Source organism: Castor canadensis, chromosome 17 (genome assembly GCF_047511655.1).
Source record: "Castor canadensis chromosome 17, mCasCan1.hap1v2, whole genome shotgun sequence".
NCBI classification, from domain to species: Eukaryota; Metazoa; Chordata; class Mammalia; order Rodentia; family Castoridae; genus Castor; species Castor canadensis.
The window spans coordinates 19991183-20010556 of NC_133402.1; positions in this window are offsets into that span (position 1 = coordinate 19991183).

The following is a 19374-nucleotide window of genomic DNA, read 5'->3' on the forward strand; positions in this document are numbered from 1 at the left end:
AAAACTAATGAACCAATAAAGAAATGGACAAGTGAACTAAACAGAACTTTCTCAAAAGAAGAAATTCAAATGGCCAAAAAACACATGAAAAAATGCTCACCATCTCTAGCAATAAAGGAAATGCAAATTAAAACCACACTAAGATTCCACCTCACCCCTGTTAGAATAGCCATCATCAGCAACACCACCAACAACAGGTGTTGGCGAGAATGCGGGGAAAAAGGAACCCTCTTAAACTGTTGGTGGGAATGTAGACTAGTACAACCACTCTGGAAAAAAATTTGGAGGCTACTTAAAAAGCTAAACATTGATCTACCAATACCACTCTTGGGGATATACCCAAAAGACTCTGACACAGGTTACTCCAGAGGTACCTGCACACCCATGTTTATTGCAGCACTATTCACAATAGCCAAGTTATGGAAACATCCAAGATGCCCCACCACTGACGAATGGATTAAGAAAATGTGGTATCTATACACAATGGAATTTTATGCAGCCATGAAGAAAAACAAAATGTTATCATTCACTGGTAAATGGATGGAATTGGAGAACATCATTCTGAGTGAGGTTAGCCTGGCCCAAAAGACCAAAAATCATATGTTCTCCCTCATATGTGGACATTAGATCAAGGGCAAACACAACAATGGGATTGGACTTTGAGCACATGATAAAAGCGAGAGCACACAAAGGAGGGGTGAGGATAGGTAAGACACCTAAAAAACTAGATAGCATTTGTTTCCCTTAACGCAGAGAAACTAAAGCAGATACCTTAAAAGCAACTGAGACCAATAGGAAAAGGAGACCAGGAACTAGAGAAAAGGGTAGATCAAAAAGAATTAACATAGAAGGTAACACACACGCACAGGAAATCAATGTGAGTAAATGCCCTGTATAGCTATCCTTATCTCAATCTGCAAAAACCCTTGTTCCTTCCTATTATTGCTTATACTCTCTCTACAACAAAATTAGAAATAAGGGCAAAATAGTTTCTGCTGGGTGTTGAGGGGGTGGGGGGAGAGAGAGGGTGCTGAGTGGGTGGCAAGGGAGAGGGTGGGGGCAGGGGAGAGAAATGACCCAAGCCTTGTATGCACATATGAATAATAAAAGAAAAAAAAATTAAAAAATTAAGAAAAAAGAAAGATCGGTCAGGCTACTCTGTAGGGAACCTTCAGACAGAGCAAGGAAAGAGGTAAGAAAAGTGGTTGGGAGACCATTAGAGCAAACAATCCAGGGAAGAGAGAATGGTGGTGACTTTGGCTAAGGTAGTTGCAAGGAAATGGAATGGCATGAATGACCTTTGGAGGTAGGGTCAACAAGATCTACTGACAATCTGAAAGGAGCGGATAAGGAGAAGGGAAGCATCAAAGGCAACTCCAAGTTCTTTGACCTGAGCAGATGGAAGAATAATGATGCTGTTTGCTGAGTTTCTAAGATGACAAAGATCATGAGAGAACTGGGTTAGTAGAGGAGAGGAGGGTTAGTTGGGAAATGGAACTCTTGGTTGTAGATATGTTACTATTGACATTGCCAAGGAAAAAACAGGTGAAAATGCCGTGCAGGCTCTCTGAGGTTCAAAAGAAATGTCTGGGTTGGAGGTCAAAAAGGTGGAGTTACTAGCACATGGATCAATGGCTCTTGACTCTGGCTACTTAATAAATTACCTAAGAAACTTAAAAGAGCTACTGCTCAGGTCCCACCACCAAATCAACTAAATAAGACACTGAGGGTGGAACCCAGGTATCAGACCTCTTAATGAGACTAGGGAACGGAGGATTCAGCAAAAGATGGTTGTATCAGACCTCTTAATGAGACTAGGGAACGGAGGATTCAGCAAAAGATGGTTGTATCAGACCTCTTAATGAGACTAGGGAACGGAGGATTCAGCAAAAGATGGTTGAAAAGAAATGGCCGGTGAGATCAGCAAGAACACAAACAATGCCAGTTGCGCAATGGATAATGTGCCTAACCATGGATCAGAAGAACACAAACAACAACAAATGTTGGTGAGGATGTGGGAAAAAGGAGCCCTCATACACTGCTGGTGGGGATATAAATTAGTACAACGACTATGGAAAACAGTATGGAGGCTCCTCAAAAAACTAAAACTAGAACTACCATGGAAATACAGCAATACAGCTCATGGGCATATATCTGAAGGGGTGTAAGTAAGGATACCAAAGAGCCATTTGCACACCCATGTTTATTGCAGCATTATTCACAATAGCCAAGCTATGGAAACAGCCAAGATGCCTGGTGAATGGATTACTAAAATGTGGTGTTTATGTACAATGGAATTTATTCAGCCATAAAGAAGAATGAAATTTTGTCATTTGCAGGTTAATGGATGGAACTGGAAATTGCAGTTAGCCAGGTTCAGAAAGCCAAAGGTCATGTTTTCACTGATATGTAGAATATAGACCTAACACAAATACAGCAATATTATGAAATACAGGTCACACTAAGAGAAGGGCTCATACGAGAGGGGAAGGGTAAAAGAAGGAAGTTAAGAAGGTGAATATGGTTGATGTACTCTCTATACAAGACTCAATATAATTTTTAAACTTGTTGAAATCAACATAAAAAGGGGATGAAGGTAGAAAGGAGAAAAATTGAGGAGATGAACCAATTCGGGTTATAATACATATACACATGGAAATGTCACAGTGAAACACCCAGTATAACTATCTTAAACAAACAAAAAATATCATTTTTTTTTACAAAAATGGAGAACAAGAAGGCAAAACAGGTTCTGTCTGGGAGAGGGTTGGTGCCAGTGGGAGGAGGGAGAATACAAGGAAAGGGTGTAGGGGGGTGAATATGGTGTAAGTACTATGTACACATGTATCTAAATGGAAAAATGAGACCTGTTCAAACTGTTCCAGAAATGGGTGAGGGGGGATAAAGGATAATGAAGGAGGGTGGCAAATTCAACTATGATATATTGTAAGAACTTTTGTAAATGTCACATTGTACCCTTAGTACAACAATAATAAAAAATAAATATAAAATAAAATTTTAAAAAAGAAGTGACCAGTGACAGAAAGGAAACCAAGATGTGTAGCTCCTGGAAGCTGAGTGAGTATTGTTTCAAAAAGGAGATAAAGTTACACTATGCAGGGATATTGTGAGAACTGAATGAATGAACACAGATGAATGCACATTGTAAGGTGTTAATTGAAGAACAAATACTAGATGAAATTTTATTTTTTTTTCTTTTATTCATATGTGCATACAATGTTTGGGTCATTTCTCCCCCCTTCCCCCTTTCCCCTCCCTCTCCCCCGTTACCCCCTTGCTACCAGACAGAAACTATTTTGCCCTTATCTCTAATTTTGTTGAAGAGAGAGCATAAGCAATAATAGGAAGGACCAAGGGTTTTTTCTAGTTGAGATAAGGTTAGCTATACAGGGAGTTGACCCTCATTGCTTTCCTGTACATGTGTGTTACCTTCTAAATTAATTCTTCTCAACCTAACCTTACTAGATGAAATTTTATCACCATCTTAAAGGAGAAAATTGTTCTCCTCCTAGTACAATATCCTAATCTATACTAACAGCAAAAGGAACTTAGAGAAGTACAAGAAGGGAAGTCTATCCCCAGAACTTCTACATGTGAGAGTTAAGCAACAGTCCTTACAGAATGAAGATTAAACAGATTAATATCCACTGCACTTAGCTCAATGCTTAGTGCATCACCATTATCCTTGCCATCATCATCACTACCATCATAGCTAACACCTCCATAGTGCTTCTTATGTGCTATGCAAAATTCTAAGTGCTTTGTATCTACTTATTCAGTTACCATTCACAAAAGGTTATTGTTTATTTTGTTAATATTATTAATTCCAAATGCTTTGGCTCCCCTAGTGGACATTATAGGAAAGTGTAGAGGCCAACATGGCATTCCGGAACCACTGTTCTGATGCAGAGGTTAATAATGCCCCATGAGACGTCTCTGAAAGAAACAAGAAAAAGAGATGGGGAAAAGAGGTAGAGCAGTCCATGGGCCTCCATGTCCCATGGTGAGATTTGAATTCCTTCATGGAGGCTGTGCCATAGTGGGGTCAGAGCAGCATCTGTCTGAATCTAGACATAGAGACAACTTCCCCTGGCTCTTCAATTCATCTTACTCTTATTTACTGACCACTCATAGGTCCCAGTGTATTTCAGCCTCTCATTTACTGAGTAAAGAAGATTCTTCCCATTATTCAGGTGACAAAGCTGAAGCATAGTGAGTGAGGTCCTCCAAGTTCACCCACCCGATTGTTATCAGAGCCAAGACTCAAGCTGGAATATCCTAAATCCAAATTCAGACTCATTCTTCTACCACTTTTGTCACCTTTTTTAAAACCAAATTTGAAGAGTTCAGACTGGATAAACTAAAAGAATTCAAAAACAAGAGATAGGAAGACTTCACCTTAAATACACTAGGAGGAAAGTGGGTGAGAAATATGAAGAGACAATTTGCAGAAGCATACAAATGAAAAAAAAGTGAAAAGATAAAAATAAAACACACATTTTTAAAAACATACCTCATTTTACATCCATCGGGTCTGTTTTTAAAATTAGAAGTCAGAAACAAAAATCACTGGAACAGATGTGGGGGTGAGCATTGTAAATGGGTGTGATGACCTCAGAGGGCAGGTGGTGGCATCTGGAAATGTTAACAATGCTGGTGACCAACAACCCAGCAATTCCACATTTAGGGAAAGTCCACAGAGAAACTTCTCTCCCCTGCATACAAGGACACATATACAAGAAAAAGGAAGCCATTGAAATGTCCATTATCAGGGAATGGATACAGGGAATGTGGTAAATTAATACAATAGAACACTGGTAGTTATAATGAATAAACTGGATCAATGCCTACCACCATGAATAGGCCTCAAATAGCAGATTGGACAGGAGGGCCAGGTCTTCAGAATGAGGTGCAAAGTGTATCACTGGCTGGGAGAAGTGATTTGCAGGTAAGTGCAGGTCCTAAGACTCATGCAGAGTGAAGATAGGATATATTTAAGGCTAAATGGATCTTAGTTCAAGTTCCCCAACATGCCTATTTCCAAACAGTCCCCATTTTTTTCTGACTCACCACTATCTCCTCCTCTTCTCTCTTAGCCCATTTTCTGAAACTAAAACAAAATACCTGCAGCTGAGTAGTCATAAAGAAAAGAGGCATATTTAGCTCACAGTTTGGGAGGGAGAAAGCTGAAGCTAGAGTACCCTCATTCATTCAGCCTCTGGTGAGGACCTTGTGGCAGAAGACATCAAACTTGGGAGCACTTGCAAGAGGGAGCGATCACATGGTGAGATAGGAAACCAGAGAGGAATTCAGGGCTTTAATAAAACAACTGGCTCTCACAGTAACTAAATTACTCTATAAGACCAGCATAAGACCCTTCCAAGGATGAGGTCCCCAGGTCCCACCTCTTGAAGGTACAATAGCTTCTTAATACCACCACATTTGGGCCAAGCCTTCACCACAGAAGCCCTTGGGAGACACACTCAAACCATGTCCAAATAGTTTCTCTCTCTCTCTCTCTCTCTCTCTCTCTCTCCCTCCCTGACTCTTTCTCCTCTAACCCTCCCTCCTTCCTTGCTTCTCTTAGAATCTATCTATAAATCCCCAGACATTAGAAGTATAATTTTTGTATTTATGAGTATTTTTCTGGGGAATGGGCCCATGCTTTTCATCAGATTCTCAGCGAGATCAGTGTTCCAAGAGAAGATTGAAATTCAAGTGAAAATTTTTCCAGAGAATAAATGTAACTTTGATACAGTTTCCTTGGTCTATCATGCCTAGGGAATAGAAGATATTTCTTATCAGGAGAAAAAAATAAAAGAGAGAAAATGTAAAGTGATTTGTTCTGACCCTGTTTCCACTAGCCCTGTGCCCTAGGAGGAAATGCCGTGCCTTAGGAAATATAAGCATCTCCATCCTTCCTGGCCCACCAGGCCCCCCATCCATCATTTCAGGCAGGCTCTGGGCAGCGGCAGCCAGCTTCCTTTTCTGCCATTCATGACCCTCTCCATCAGCTGTCAGGGTCTGACTAGGGCCAGCTACTGACAATTGTCAAGATTTTCCTAACCCAGCCAAAGGGCCTCTGCAGCATCAGAGCTCACTAGCCGGGAAAATTACAGATCAGGACAGACAGGATCACCAGCAGATGCTCAAACCCAGACAGGTCCAGGCACAGCTACAGGGGCTCCCCAGGGGCTGGCAATCCTGGGCTCTGATTAGGCTCCTTGTGGGACCCCATTGATCCTCTGAGGAGACCAGTAGGATGGGAACAATCAATGTACACTTCTAAGATCAACTCAGCCAGGCAGCTCTGCTGTTCTAAGCAGCTTCTCCACTTGCCTGGGTGTCAGTTAGTTGTCAGCCCTTCGGGACTGTCCTCTGCTGGGTGAGTGGGCTGACCCAGCTCTGCTCCAAGTGTCTCTCATTCTCTAGCACATGTTCTCATGGAGATGATGTGGGTCTCTAAGACAGCAAGCACCAGTTTGCAAGCCTAGTTCCAGTCTATTTACATCACACTTGCTAATACACCATAGCCATGGCAAGTAACAGGATCCAGCTCCAAGCCAAGGGCTGACACTGCTCGAGTGAGAGGGTAATGTAAGCCAAGTGAGAACCTGCATTTTGAGGTCAGGCTCTATCTGTTACCAACTATATAACTTTAGGGGTATCTTTTAAATTCTCTGAGCATAAGATAGCACTTTTCACCTTATCTGACTAGAAAACATTTTTAATGTGCTAATACACAGCTCGTGGCACAGTGAAAACCCAGGTATTTGTCATGGCTCGGATATGGTTTGCATGTCCCCCAAGGGTCCATGTGTTGGGGGCTTGATCCCCAGGGTGAAGATATCAGGAGATGCTTGAAGTCTTTAAGAGGTGGGGCCCAGTGGAAGGTCATGGGTTTTCACAAGAGAATTGTTATAAAAGGAGAGCGCCTTCTCTCTCCCTCATGACTTCCTGTCTGGTAATGTAATGATTCCTCCCATGCATGCCCCCACCATGATTTGATATGGTCTACAGCTAGGCCCTCAACCAGTGGGCCTCGCCCAGTCTTGGACTCTGAACTGCCAAAACCGTGAACTAAATCAACCTTGATTCTTCATAAGGCAGCTGCGGTGGATATTTTCTTAGAGTGATGCAAAGCTGATGTGCGCTGCGCCTTCACGTGCCATTGGTGGGGTTTTATTATCTTCTTAAAGAGCAATTAAATCACATTTATTGTAGCATATTGCAAAAATGGCCTGAAATTCTTCTTGTCCATGTGTGCAGTCCCCTTTGCAATGTAATTAACAGCTCCTGCCTCCATGAGTCTGGGTTATTCGTTAAACAACTGGCTTAGGCCAATGGCTTCTTAGCCAATGTGACACAGGCAGCTTTTGCAGCACTTGTACATCGGGAATTTCCTTCCTTGCTATGCTTAGAAGCCTGAGGCCGCTATGTAAACATGTCTAAGCCAGCCTTGTAGAAGATGAGAGGCCCCTATGGAGAAAAAGTAAGGGACCTCGGCAGCCTGGCAACTGACCATAGAAGCTATGCAAATCCAACTAAGATCAGCCAAGCTTGGACCAGACCAGAAATGCTACCCAACTGTGAGCCCAGCCCAAATTGCCAGATCCCAGAGTTATGAGCTAATAAAAGATGCCAGTCCATTCCATCATATGCAAATAAAGCTTAAAGCTTTTCATAAGTCAAACTGTGATGTAGCTTCCTTCAACAAATATTAAGCCCTTACTATTACCTGATTAGGCTTGTTCTAGGCACTGATGACGTAGAATGGGAGGAAAATGTTTCTGTCCTCATGAAGTTTACATTCTAGAGCAAGAGTCTTCTTTTTTAAAATTACAGAAAAAACAGCTTGGCTGAGCAAGAATGATAAGCAAATAATGACAATGTATAGCACTGTGCTCCAGGTACCTTTCAAATGAAGGTAGGGGTGTTGACAGGGGTTGAAACAATAAATGGAAAGGTTGGACAGGGCCTCTGTGAGAAGGGGACATCTGAGTAAAGATCTGAAGAAGATGAGGGAATGGGCTTCACTGATGTCTGGGGGAGCAGTCTTACAAGGCAAGGGCACCTCAAAGCAAAGTTCCCAAAGATGGGTGGAGCAGTGGGGAGCATAGGATTTGAAGTCAGACAGGCTAAAGGGGACTAGATTGTGTGAGGTCTTGGGACTCCTACAAGGAGTCCTTTATAGATTCTTGCATCGTTCTCATGTTTCACTCTATGTGTGCACATCCATATGCACATGTGTTCTTTCAAAAGTGTAATTTAAAATAAATACATAAATAGATCAAAACAAACAGCAATCCTGAGCTGCACTCCCAGATCCCAATGTCAGTGGATGCCCTGTGTATGTTGTCACAAGCCCTGACTGCTGGGTCCTCAGAGCTCGCTGGGGGCTGTGTCATTTTTGGGCACAGACTGCCCCCTGCTGTTGGTTTTTGGATTAGCACACACTGGTCTCACCTGAAGAAGCAAGGTCACTGTCACAGTAGAAAACAGATGACCAGTTATCCCAATATCTTCCTCCACTGTCTCAGGAAGGCCAGACATTTCCCAAGCCTCCACATGTTCAATTCCATCTATATATTACCATTTTGTACTTTTTTAAAAGACTACTTTTAGAACAATTTTAGATTCAGAGTAAAATTGAGGGAAAGTACAGAGATTTCCCATGAAACCCCTGTTCTCACACATATCCAGTCTCCTCCACCACAGCGATACAACCGATAAACCCACACTACCCACCAATATCCTCAAAGTCCATAGTTTACATTTAGGGTTCACTCTTGGTGTTGCACACTCTATGGTTTTGGAAAAATAATGAATGTCATATTCACTATTACAGTGTCATACAGAATATTTTCATCCCCATGAAAATTCTCAATGGTCCATCCATTTATCCCTACCACCCCAGCCCAAATCCCTGACAACTGCTGATTTTTTAACTATCTACATAATTTTGCCTGGAAATCTAAAAAGTAATCAGACATACTGTATGATTCCCTCTAGATAACATTCTGAGAAAGGCAAAACTGCATTACACTATTTAGACATTTCAGATACTCACCCACTTGTTCATTTGAGCCTCTGCAATCACTTGTGGATTGGCTTTGTTATCTCAATGTGCAGATGGCAAGAGTGAACTGCTGTGGAACTTGAATTTCATCTCATCTCCTAGCCAGTGCATGATAAAAACCAGGGTGAGTCAGAATCTCCCAATTGCCACTCCAGTTCGGCTGAAGTGCAAGAAGGGAAGATGACTTGTTCAAAGCCATACAAACTTTAAGTGGCAAAAACAGGATTAAAATCCATCACCCATCAACAGTCTAACCAAGAATCTTCATGGGAGGAATTCCAAGATGGCGGCTAGAGGTAGGAAGCAGAAAGCGACCCTCCTATAGTGAAATCTTGGAGAGACGCTGGAGACACACTTTGCAGGCATAATCACCGAGAAAAGGCATAACTTTCACTCCTCCACATCTCCAGCCGGCGCAGAGAATCTCCACTTCACGTTAAACGGAGAACCGAGGAGGGCCCCCGGGGCCGCCAGTGGCTGGCGCCCATACGGCTTGGGAAGACGCGGACCAGGTGAGTTTCACGGTACCGCGGTTCCCCCACAGACAAGCCTGGGCCAGAGCAGCATAGCCCCCTGGACAGACTGACCTCCACCCAGAGAAAAAAAGAGAAACTGAGTACTAAGCAATAAGAACAGTTAAGACACGCCGGAAAGAGGGTGGGGCGCCCTGAGCGCTGAAGATTGGGGGAAGGGACTCCTTCCCGGGACTGTAAATAAACGAGCCGGGCGGGCCGGAGAGGCTCTGGCGGGAGCGGGGCGCACGCCCAGCAACCAGGAGCGGGGAAGTTTGTGAGAGTGGAGGAGGGAAGACCCACTTCCCACGTGAACTGTAAATAAACACGCAGGCCTGACAACGCGGGGCAGTGTCACCTCTCCCAGTGCTTGGAAAGGGGAAAGCCTGTAGCAGAGGCCCCCGCACAGGAGAACTCTGAGCAAACAAAGCCTGTGGGACCAGGTGAGTGCTAGCTCACCCCAGAGATCTGCATAAAAAATGCCACCAGCTACAGGCTGAGAGCAGCAGGCAGGCGAGCCACAGTTGCAGATACCACTCTCAGAACTGCCTCCAGATGCTTTTTTTTCTTTTTCTTCCTACCTTTGATGAGAGAACAACCAAATTACACCTGCAAGCCGAAAAACTAACTGAAACTGTATTGCATTTGAACTGGGGACACTTGATGGGGCTTTTTTTTTTTTTTTATCTTCTGTGTGTGTGTGAGTGTAGTTTTGTTCTACTTTATGCATCCCCTTTGATGAGACAACTACAGAACAACATCTGAGGCACCAACTCCAGGACTGGAGATTGAGACGGACATCCAAATTATTAAGACTGAAATTGCATTGCATATAAACTTGGAAGTTTTTTGGTTTTTTTTTTTTATTTTCTATTTTCCATTTTATTTTAATTCATTTTTATATATAGATATTACTTTCATTTACTTATTTTTTATTTTTTTACCTTTGATTTTCAATCCTCTGTCTCTCTATTGTCTGTTCAGCTTACTGTCGATTAGCACACTAACGCTCCCTGTTTATACCTTTGAAACTCTCTTGTCTGATACCTTGTTCTGCTTTCTCCCTCTTGTCTGTATATTTGTTTTCCCCTTTTCTTTAACTTCTTGCTTTCCATCTCAGCTCACTCTTCCATTCTCAATATTACCATTGTTATTATTACAAGCTAGAAAATACTTAATTACACACAGTACAGGGACAGTAACAACACCAAGGACAATGACAGGAAGACAGAAAAAACAAGGAAACCAGTTTCCCCACAGCAAAAAATTAGTACAGGAACCAGAGGGGAATGAAGAGAACAGAAACTCAGATCGAGACTCCAACAAAATGAAGATAAACTATGCCAAAGGACCCAATGAAGCCCACAAGAATAATTTAAAAGAAGACATACTACAAATACTCAATGAGAATTTTATAGAGATGATACTGGATAGGGTCAACCAAAATGTACAGGAGACACTCAAGAAATTCCAAGACAATAAAAATAGAGAATTTGAAAAAGCAAAAGAAGAAATAAAGGAAACCATAGAAGCACTGTATAAACACCAAAGTGAAAGAGAGAACACAATGAATAAATGGATAAATGAACTCAGGACAAAAATAGACAACAATAAAGAAGAAAACTGCCAGGATATGGAAAACCTCAGAAAAAAGAACGAAACAGAACTGCAAAACAAAACAGAAGGCCAATCCAGCAGAATAGAACAAACAGAAGACAGAATCTCAGAACTTGAAGATGAAATGGTAATTAAAGGAAAAACCAAAGAACTATTAATTAAACAACTCAAGACCTGTGAAAAGAAAATGCAAGAACTCACTGACTCCATCAAAAGACCAAACTTGAGAATCATGGGCATTGAAGAAGGAGAAGAGGTGCAAGCGAAGGGAATGCGTAATATATTCAACAAAATAATAACGGAAAATTTCCCAAATCTAGAGAAAGATATTCCCATACAAATGCAAGAGGCCTCCAGGACACCAAACAGACCAGCTCAAAATAGAACTACTCCACGACATATCATCATTAAAACAACAAGTTCAGAAACTAAGGAAAGAATATTGAAGGCTGCAAGAGAGAAAAAACAAGTAACATACAAAGGTAAACCCATCAAAATCACAGCAGACTTCTCAACAGAAACATTAAAAGCAAGAAGAGTGTGGGGTGAGATCTTCCGGGCACTGAATGAAAATAACTTCAACCCCAGGATACTCTACCCAGCAAAGCTATCATTCAAAATAGATGGAGCAATAAAAGTCTTCCATGATAAGCAGAAACTAAAACAATATGTGACCACAAAGCCACCATTACAAAAGATTCTGCAAGGGATCCTGCACACAGAAAGTGACACCCAACTTAACCATGAAAAGGCAGGCAGCACCAAACCACAGGATAAGAAAAAGCAAGACAGTAGAGAGTAACATCAAGTTAGGTACACACAATCAAACCTTCAAACAACTAAGATAACTAAATGGCAGGAATCACCACATACCTATCAGTACTGACACTTAATGTTAATGGACTTAATTCACCCATCAAAAGACACCGTTTGACAAAATGGATTAAAAAAGAAGATCCAACAATTTGTTGCTTACAGGAGACTCATCTCACCGACAGAAATAAGCATATGCTTAGGATGAAAGGCTGGAAGAAGATTTACCAAGCCAATGGCCCCCCAAAACAAGCAGGAGTAGCAATACTTATCTCTGACAAAGTAGACTTCAAACCTACATTGATCAAACAAGATAAAGAAGGACATTCCATACTAATAAAAGGGGAAATAGACCAAAAGGAAATAATAATCATCAAGCTGTACGCACCCAATGTCAACGCACCCAATTTCATCAAACATACCCTGAAAGACCTAAAAGCATATATAAACGCCAACACAGTGGTTGTGGGAGACTTTAACACTCCATTATCATCAATAGATAGGTCATCCAAACAAAAACTCAATAAAGAAATCCAAGATCTAAAATATGCAATAGATCAAGTGGACCTAGTAGATGTCTACAGAACATTTCATCCAACCTCTACACAATATACATTTTTCTCAGCAGCACATGGAACCTTCTCCAAAATAGATCATATCCTAGGGCACAAAGCAAGCCTCAGCAAATATAAGAAAATAGAAATAATACCATGCATACTATCTGACCACAATGCAGTAAAAGTAGAACTCAACAACAAAAGTAAAGACAAAAAACATGCAAACAGCTGGAAACTAAATAACTCATTACTTAATGAAGAATGGATCATTGATGCAATAAAAGAGGAAATTAAAAAGTTCCTGGAAGTCAATGAAAATGAAAACACAACCTACCAGAACCTATGGGACACAGCTAAGGCAGTCTTGAGAGGAAAGTTTATAGCCATGAGTGCATATATTAAAAAGATTGAAAGATCCCAAATCAATGACCTAATGATACATCTCAAACTCCTAGAAAAACAAGAACAAGCAAATCCCAAAACAAATAGAAGGAGAGAAATAATAAAAATAAGAGCTGAAATCAACGAAATAGAAACCAAAAAAACCATACAAAGAATTAATGAAACAAAAAGTTGGTTCTTTGAAAAAATAAACAAGATCGATAGACCCCTGGCAAACCTGACTAAAATGAGGAGAGAAAAAACCCAAATTAGTAGAATCAGGAATGCAAAAGGGGAGATAACAACAAACACCATGGAAGTCCAGGAAATCATCAGAGACTACTTTGAGAACCTATATTCAAATAAATTTGAAAATCTAAAACAAATGGACAGATTTCTAGATACATATGATCATCCAAAACTGAACCAAGAGGAAATTAATCACCTGAATAGACCTATAACACAAAATGAAATTGAAGCAGCAATCAAGAGTCTCCCCAAAAAGAAAAGTCCACGACCTGATGGATTCTCTGCTGAATTCTATCAGACCTTTAAAGAAGAACTGATACCAACCCTCCTTAAACTGTTCCATGAAATAGAAAGGGAAGGAAAACTGCCTAACACATTTTATGAAGCCAGTATTACACTTATCCCAAAACCAGGCAAAGACACCTCCAAAAAGGAGAACTATAAGCCAATCTCCTTAATGAACATTGATGCAAAAATCCTCAACAAAATAATGGCAAATCGAATTCAGCAACACATCAAAAAGATTATTCACCACGACCAGGTAGGCTTCATCCCAGGGATGCAGGGGTGGTTCAACATACGAAAATCAATAAACGTAATAAACCACATTAACAGAAGCAAAGACAAAAACCACTTGATCATCTCAATAGATGCAGAAAAAGCCTTTGATAAGATCCAACACCATTTCATGATAAAAGCTCTAAGAAAACTAGGAATAGAAGGAAAGTTCCTCAACATTATAAAAGCTATATATGACAAACCTACAGCCAGTATTATACTTAATGGAGAAAAATTAAAACCATTCCCTCTAAAATCAGGAACCAGACAAGGATGCCCACTATCTCCACTCCTATTCAACATAGTACTGGAATTCCTAGCCCGAGCAATTAGGCAAGAAGAAGGAATAAAAGGAATACAAATAGGTAAAGAAACTGAAAAAATATCCCTATTTGCAGACGACATGATCCTATACCTTAAAGACCCAAAAAACTCTACTCAGAAGCTTCTAGACATCATCAATAGCTATAGCAAGGTAGCAGGATATAAAATCAACATAGAAAAATCATTAGCATTTCTATACACTAACAATGAGCAAACTGAAAAAGAATGTATGAAAACAATTCCATTTACAATAGCCTCAAAAAAAATCAAATACCTAGGTGTAAACCTAACAAAAGATGTGAAAGACCTCTACAAGGAAAACTATACACTTCTGAAGAAAGAGATTGAGGAAGACTATAGAAAGTGGAGAGATCTCCCATGCTCATGGATTGGTAGAATCAACATAGTAAAAATGTCTATACTCCCAAAAGTAATCTACATGTTTAATGCAATTCCCATCAAAATCCCAATGACATTCATCAAAGAGATTGAAAAATCTACTGTTAAATTTATATGGAAACACAAGAGGCCACGAATAGCCAAGGCAATACTCAGTCAAAAGAACAATGCAGGAGGTATCACAATACCTGACTTCAAACTATATTACAAAGCAATAACAATAAAAACAGCATGGTACTGGCACAAAAACAGACATGAAGACCAGTGGAACAGAATAGAGGACCCAGATATGAAGCCACACAACTATGAGCAACTTATCTTTGACAAAGGAGCTAAAAATATACGATGGAGAAATAGCAGCCTCTTCAACAAAAACTGCTGGGAAAACTGGTTAGCAGTCTGCAAAAAACTGAAACTAGATCCATGTATATCACCCTATACCAAGATTAACTCAAAATGGATCAAGGATCTTAATATCAGACCCCAAACTCTTAAGCTGATACAAGAAAGAATAGGAAATACTCTGGAGTTAGTAGGTATAGGTAAGAACTTTCTCAATGAAACCCCAGCAGCACAGCAACTAAGAGATAGCATAGATAAATGGGACCTCATAAAACTAAAAAGCTTCTGTTCATCAAAAGAAATGGTCTCTAAACTGAAGAGACCACCCACAGAGTGGGAGAAAATATTTGCCAATTATACATCAGACAAAGGACTGATAACCAGAATATACAGGGAACTTAAAAAACTAAATTCTCCCAAAACTAATGAACCAATAAAGAAATGGGCATGTGAACTAAACAGAACTTTCTCAAAAGAAGAAATTCAAATGGCCAGAAAACACATGAAAAAATGCTCACCATCTCTAGTAATAAAGGAAATGCAAATTAAAACCACACTAAGATTCCACCTCACCCCTGTTAGAATAGCCATCATCAGCAACACCACCAACAACAGGTGTTGGCGAGGATGCGGGGAAAAAGGAACCCTCTTACACTGTTGGTGGGAATGTAGACTGGTACAACCACTCTGGAAAAAAATTTGGAGGCTACTTAAAAAGCTGGACATCGATCTACCATTTGATCCAGCAATACCACTCTTGGGGATATACCCAAAAGACTGTTACTCCAGAGGCACCTGCACACCCATGTTTATTGCGGCACTATTCACAATAGCCAAGTTATGGAAACAGCCAAGATGCCCCAGCACTGACGAATGGATTAAGAAAATGTGGTATCTATACACAATGGAATTTTATGCAGCCATGAAGAAGAACGAAATGTTATCATTCGCTGGTAAATGGATGGAACTGGAGAACATCATTCTGAGTGAGGTTAGCCTGGCCCAAAAGACCAAAAATCGTATGTTCTCCCTCATATGTGGACATTAGATCAAGGGCAAACACAACAAGGGGATTGGACTTTGAGCACATGATAAAAGCGAGAGCACACAAGGGAGGGGTGAGGATAGGTAAGACACCTAAAAAACTAGCTAGCATTTGTTGCCCTTAATACAGAGAAACTAAGGCAGATACCTTAAAGCAACTGAGGCCAATAGGAAAAGGGGAACAGGAACTAGAGAAAAGGTTAGATCAAAAATAATTAACCTAGAAGGTAACACCCACGCACAGGAAATCAATGTGAGTCAATGCCCTGTATAGCTATCCTTATCTCAACCAGCAAAACCCCTTGTTCCTTCCTATTATTGCTTATACTCTCTCTACAACAAAATTAGAGATAAGGGCAAAATAGTTTCTGCTGGGTATTGAGGGGGGGAGCGGGAGGGGGCAGAGTGAGTGGTAAGGGAGGGGGTTTGGGCAGGGGGGAGAAATGAACCAAGCCTTGTATGCACATATGAATAATAAAAGAAAAATGAAAAAAAAAAAAAAGAATCTTCATGGTCCTTCCTGGCTTCCCTGAGGCCTCACAACCTATAAGTGATCCTTTGGTTTTACATGCAAAGGTTTTTGCAGGCTTCAATAGTGGGTTGGAGACGTACAGGAAGACCAGGATCTTGGAGAGTAGGCAGATATCACGCTTTATATCTTGGGTAGCATTCCCTAATTTTAATCCATATTTCCCTCCTCCTTCTTCCCCTTTTCGCTACTTTTGAAGTAGCAAAAGCTTTCTATATCCATGCCCCGAGGGTAGAATTGTTAAAGCAGAGATGCAAGGAAAAAGAACATGGATGCTCAGACTTTTAGCTAGAAATATGCTTTTGAAACTCACAGAGGGAATCATTTGAGAGAAAAGTGTTCTGAATTTCCAAGCCTAGGTTTGGGAGCTGGACAACCAACACCTTGAGGAACTCAAGGATCTGGCTTAGGCCACAGACCACAGAGTTAGAGCTTGAGGCATGGTTCTCTGCTCTCTGAGGTGATGAAGCTCCCTGGACTGAGAAAGGAAGGTGTAGATATGAGAGAAAGCAAGAGTTAGTTGCTAATTCTCATCCTTGAGAATGAGGCCTTCACACATCTCAGCTGCACCACTGACCCAGGCTGTCTTGGTGGAAGGGGAGGTGGAAGACAGAACTCCCAGCAACTTGGGAAACCAAAAGTAGAGGAAACTTCTGCACTTGCTTTGTGGGTGACATCTATGATGACAGCAATTCTCACAGCAACCAAGCCTATCTCTATCTACCACCATCACTAGACTGGTGGACCCAAAGAGGCACTGTCCTCAGCCAAGGATAACATATACTTGGGAACCAGTAAGATGGGCCACCTTGGTGAATGCTGGAGAGACCAAGACAAGTAGATGTGGACCACTAATATTGGGGAACTATATGAGCTCCACACATAGATGCAAGGGAACAGACAGAAAACATGGGACTGGAGAAGACTCATCTGAACTGACCAAGAAAAACTTGAGATGAGGGAGTTTTGTTGGAATTGACTTGTGTTTCATTCTCAACTTCAGCACAATGGATTCAAAATAGAAGTTAGGCTAGGCTATAAACATAAAAGGACTGCCATGTTAACACATTGGGGTTTTGTAGCTGGGAAATGTGTGTTGACTATAAAGAATAGAACTGAAATTAAACTTGAAAACACTGCATTCTAATGCTGCCTTTCCCACAGCTGTGGAGATGGTTTAAGAGAAACCCCTCAACTTTGCCATTCAGGTATTTTAAAGACAAATCCTATACAAAGGAGTTTGGCCAAAGATCCATGAACCAGGAAATTAGACTATCTCATAAACACTGTACACTGTGACAAGCCATCAAAGGGACAAATATGACACCCTCAAAAACAGTTATTCTTTGTAAACCCCACCCCACTCTGCAGAAGGTGGAAGGTTTTTTTATTTGCTAATAGAAAACTATCCTTATCCTTATACACTGATCTCTGTCAAACATGGAGGATTAATAAATGTTAATGACTTTCAATTTTTGGTATAAAACCCAGAAGAAATCTGAGATAGGAAAAGAGGAGCTCATCAGGGAAGGTGAGGGAAAGAAAGGAGATCGCTGGAGTCCAATGCATTAGAAGCTACAGTCAAGGAGACACTTTAAAGAAAGAATTTTTTGAAGTGCGAAACTCTCCATTGCTTCCTATGTCCTTCATCTTTCCCTTGACGTGACGAATACCTGAGATAATAAACTTAAAGGAGGAAAGATTATTTGGGCTCCCGGTTTAGTCCATTGTCTCTTGGTCTGTTGCTGTGGGGCCTGTGGCAAGGCAGAACATCATGGGAGAAGTGTGTAGCGGAGGAACAGGCCCATGTCATGGCAACCAAGAGTCAGAGAGAGGAGAAAGAGGAGCTAGGGTCTTAATATTCCCCTTTAGGGCTCACCTCCCAGTGACTTACCTTCTTTACACTGGGTCCCACCTCCTAAATGTTCCACCACCTCCCAAAAGCACCACAGGCTGGTGGCCAGGTAACCTTCGACACATCGACCTTTGGGGGACCCTTATGCAAACTAGAGCTTGTCCCTACAAAAATCTTCCAGAGGACCCACACTGTCACTAATGCTCAGGGAAGTGTGTTTCTTTTTCAGGAGACGTGAAGAAATAGCAAGTCCTGTTGAAACTGTATCACAAGATGAAAAATAGGATAATCTAGTGTAAATTAACATAAACATTATGGAAAACAGTATGGAGATTCCTCAAGAAATTAAAAATAAAACTACCATATGGTCCACAAATCCGGCCACTGGGTATTTACCCAAAGAAAATGAAGTGAGCATGATAAATAGACTTTGCACTGCAACGTTTATGAAATCAACCTCACACCCATCAGTACATTCATGGATACAGATGGTACATACACACAAGGAATACCATTCAGTCATAAAAAAGAATGAAGTGCTGTCATTTGTGACAATGTGGGTGAACCTGGAGGGCATTATGTTAAGTGAAATAAGCCAGGCATAGAAAGACAAAATACTGTGTAATCTCACTAATTTGAGGAATCTAAAAAGCTTACCTCATGGAAGTACAGAGTAGAATAGTGATTGTCAGAATCTGGAAGTGGGGGGTGAGGGTGGGTGGGGATTGGTTAACAGAGACAAATTTACATTTAGTTAGGAAGAATAAGTTCTAGTGTTCTGTGGCACAATAAGGTAACTATAATTAACAGTCTAATGTGTGTTTCAAAATAACTGGAAGACAGAATTGTTCTCACTACAAAGAAATAATAAATATGGTAGACATATGACAAATGATTGCAAAGAACTGTATTTTTATGGCTAAATAGTATTCCATTGTATACATACATTCAGTACACTGATCTGATCATTACACAATGTAAACCTGTATCTAAGCATCACACAGTTCCCTGTAAATATATACAATTACTATATATCAATTAAAAATAAAATAAAAATTTTATAAACATTCATTTATTCCATAGGGAAACTTGGC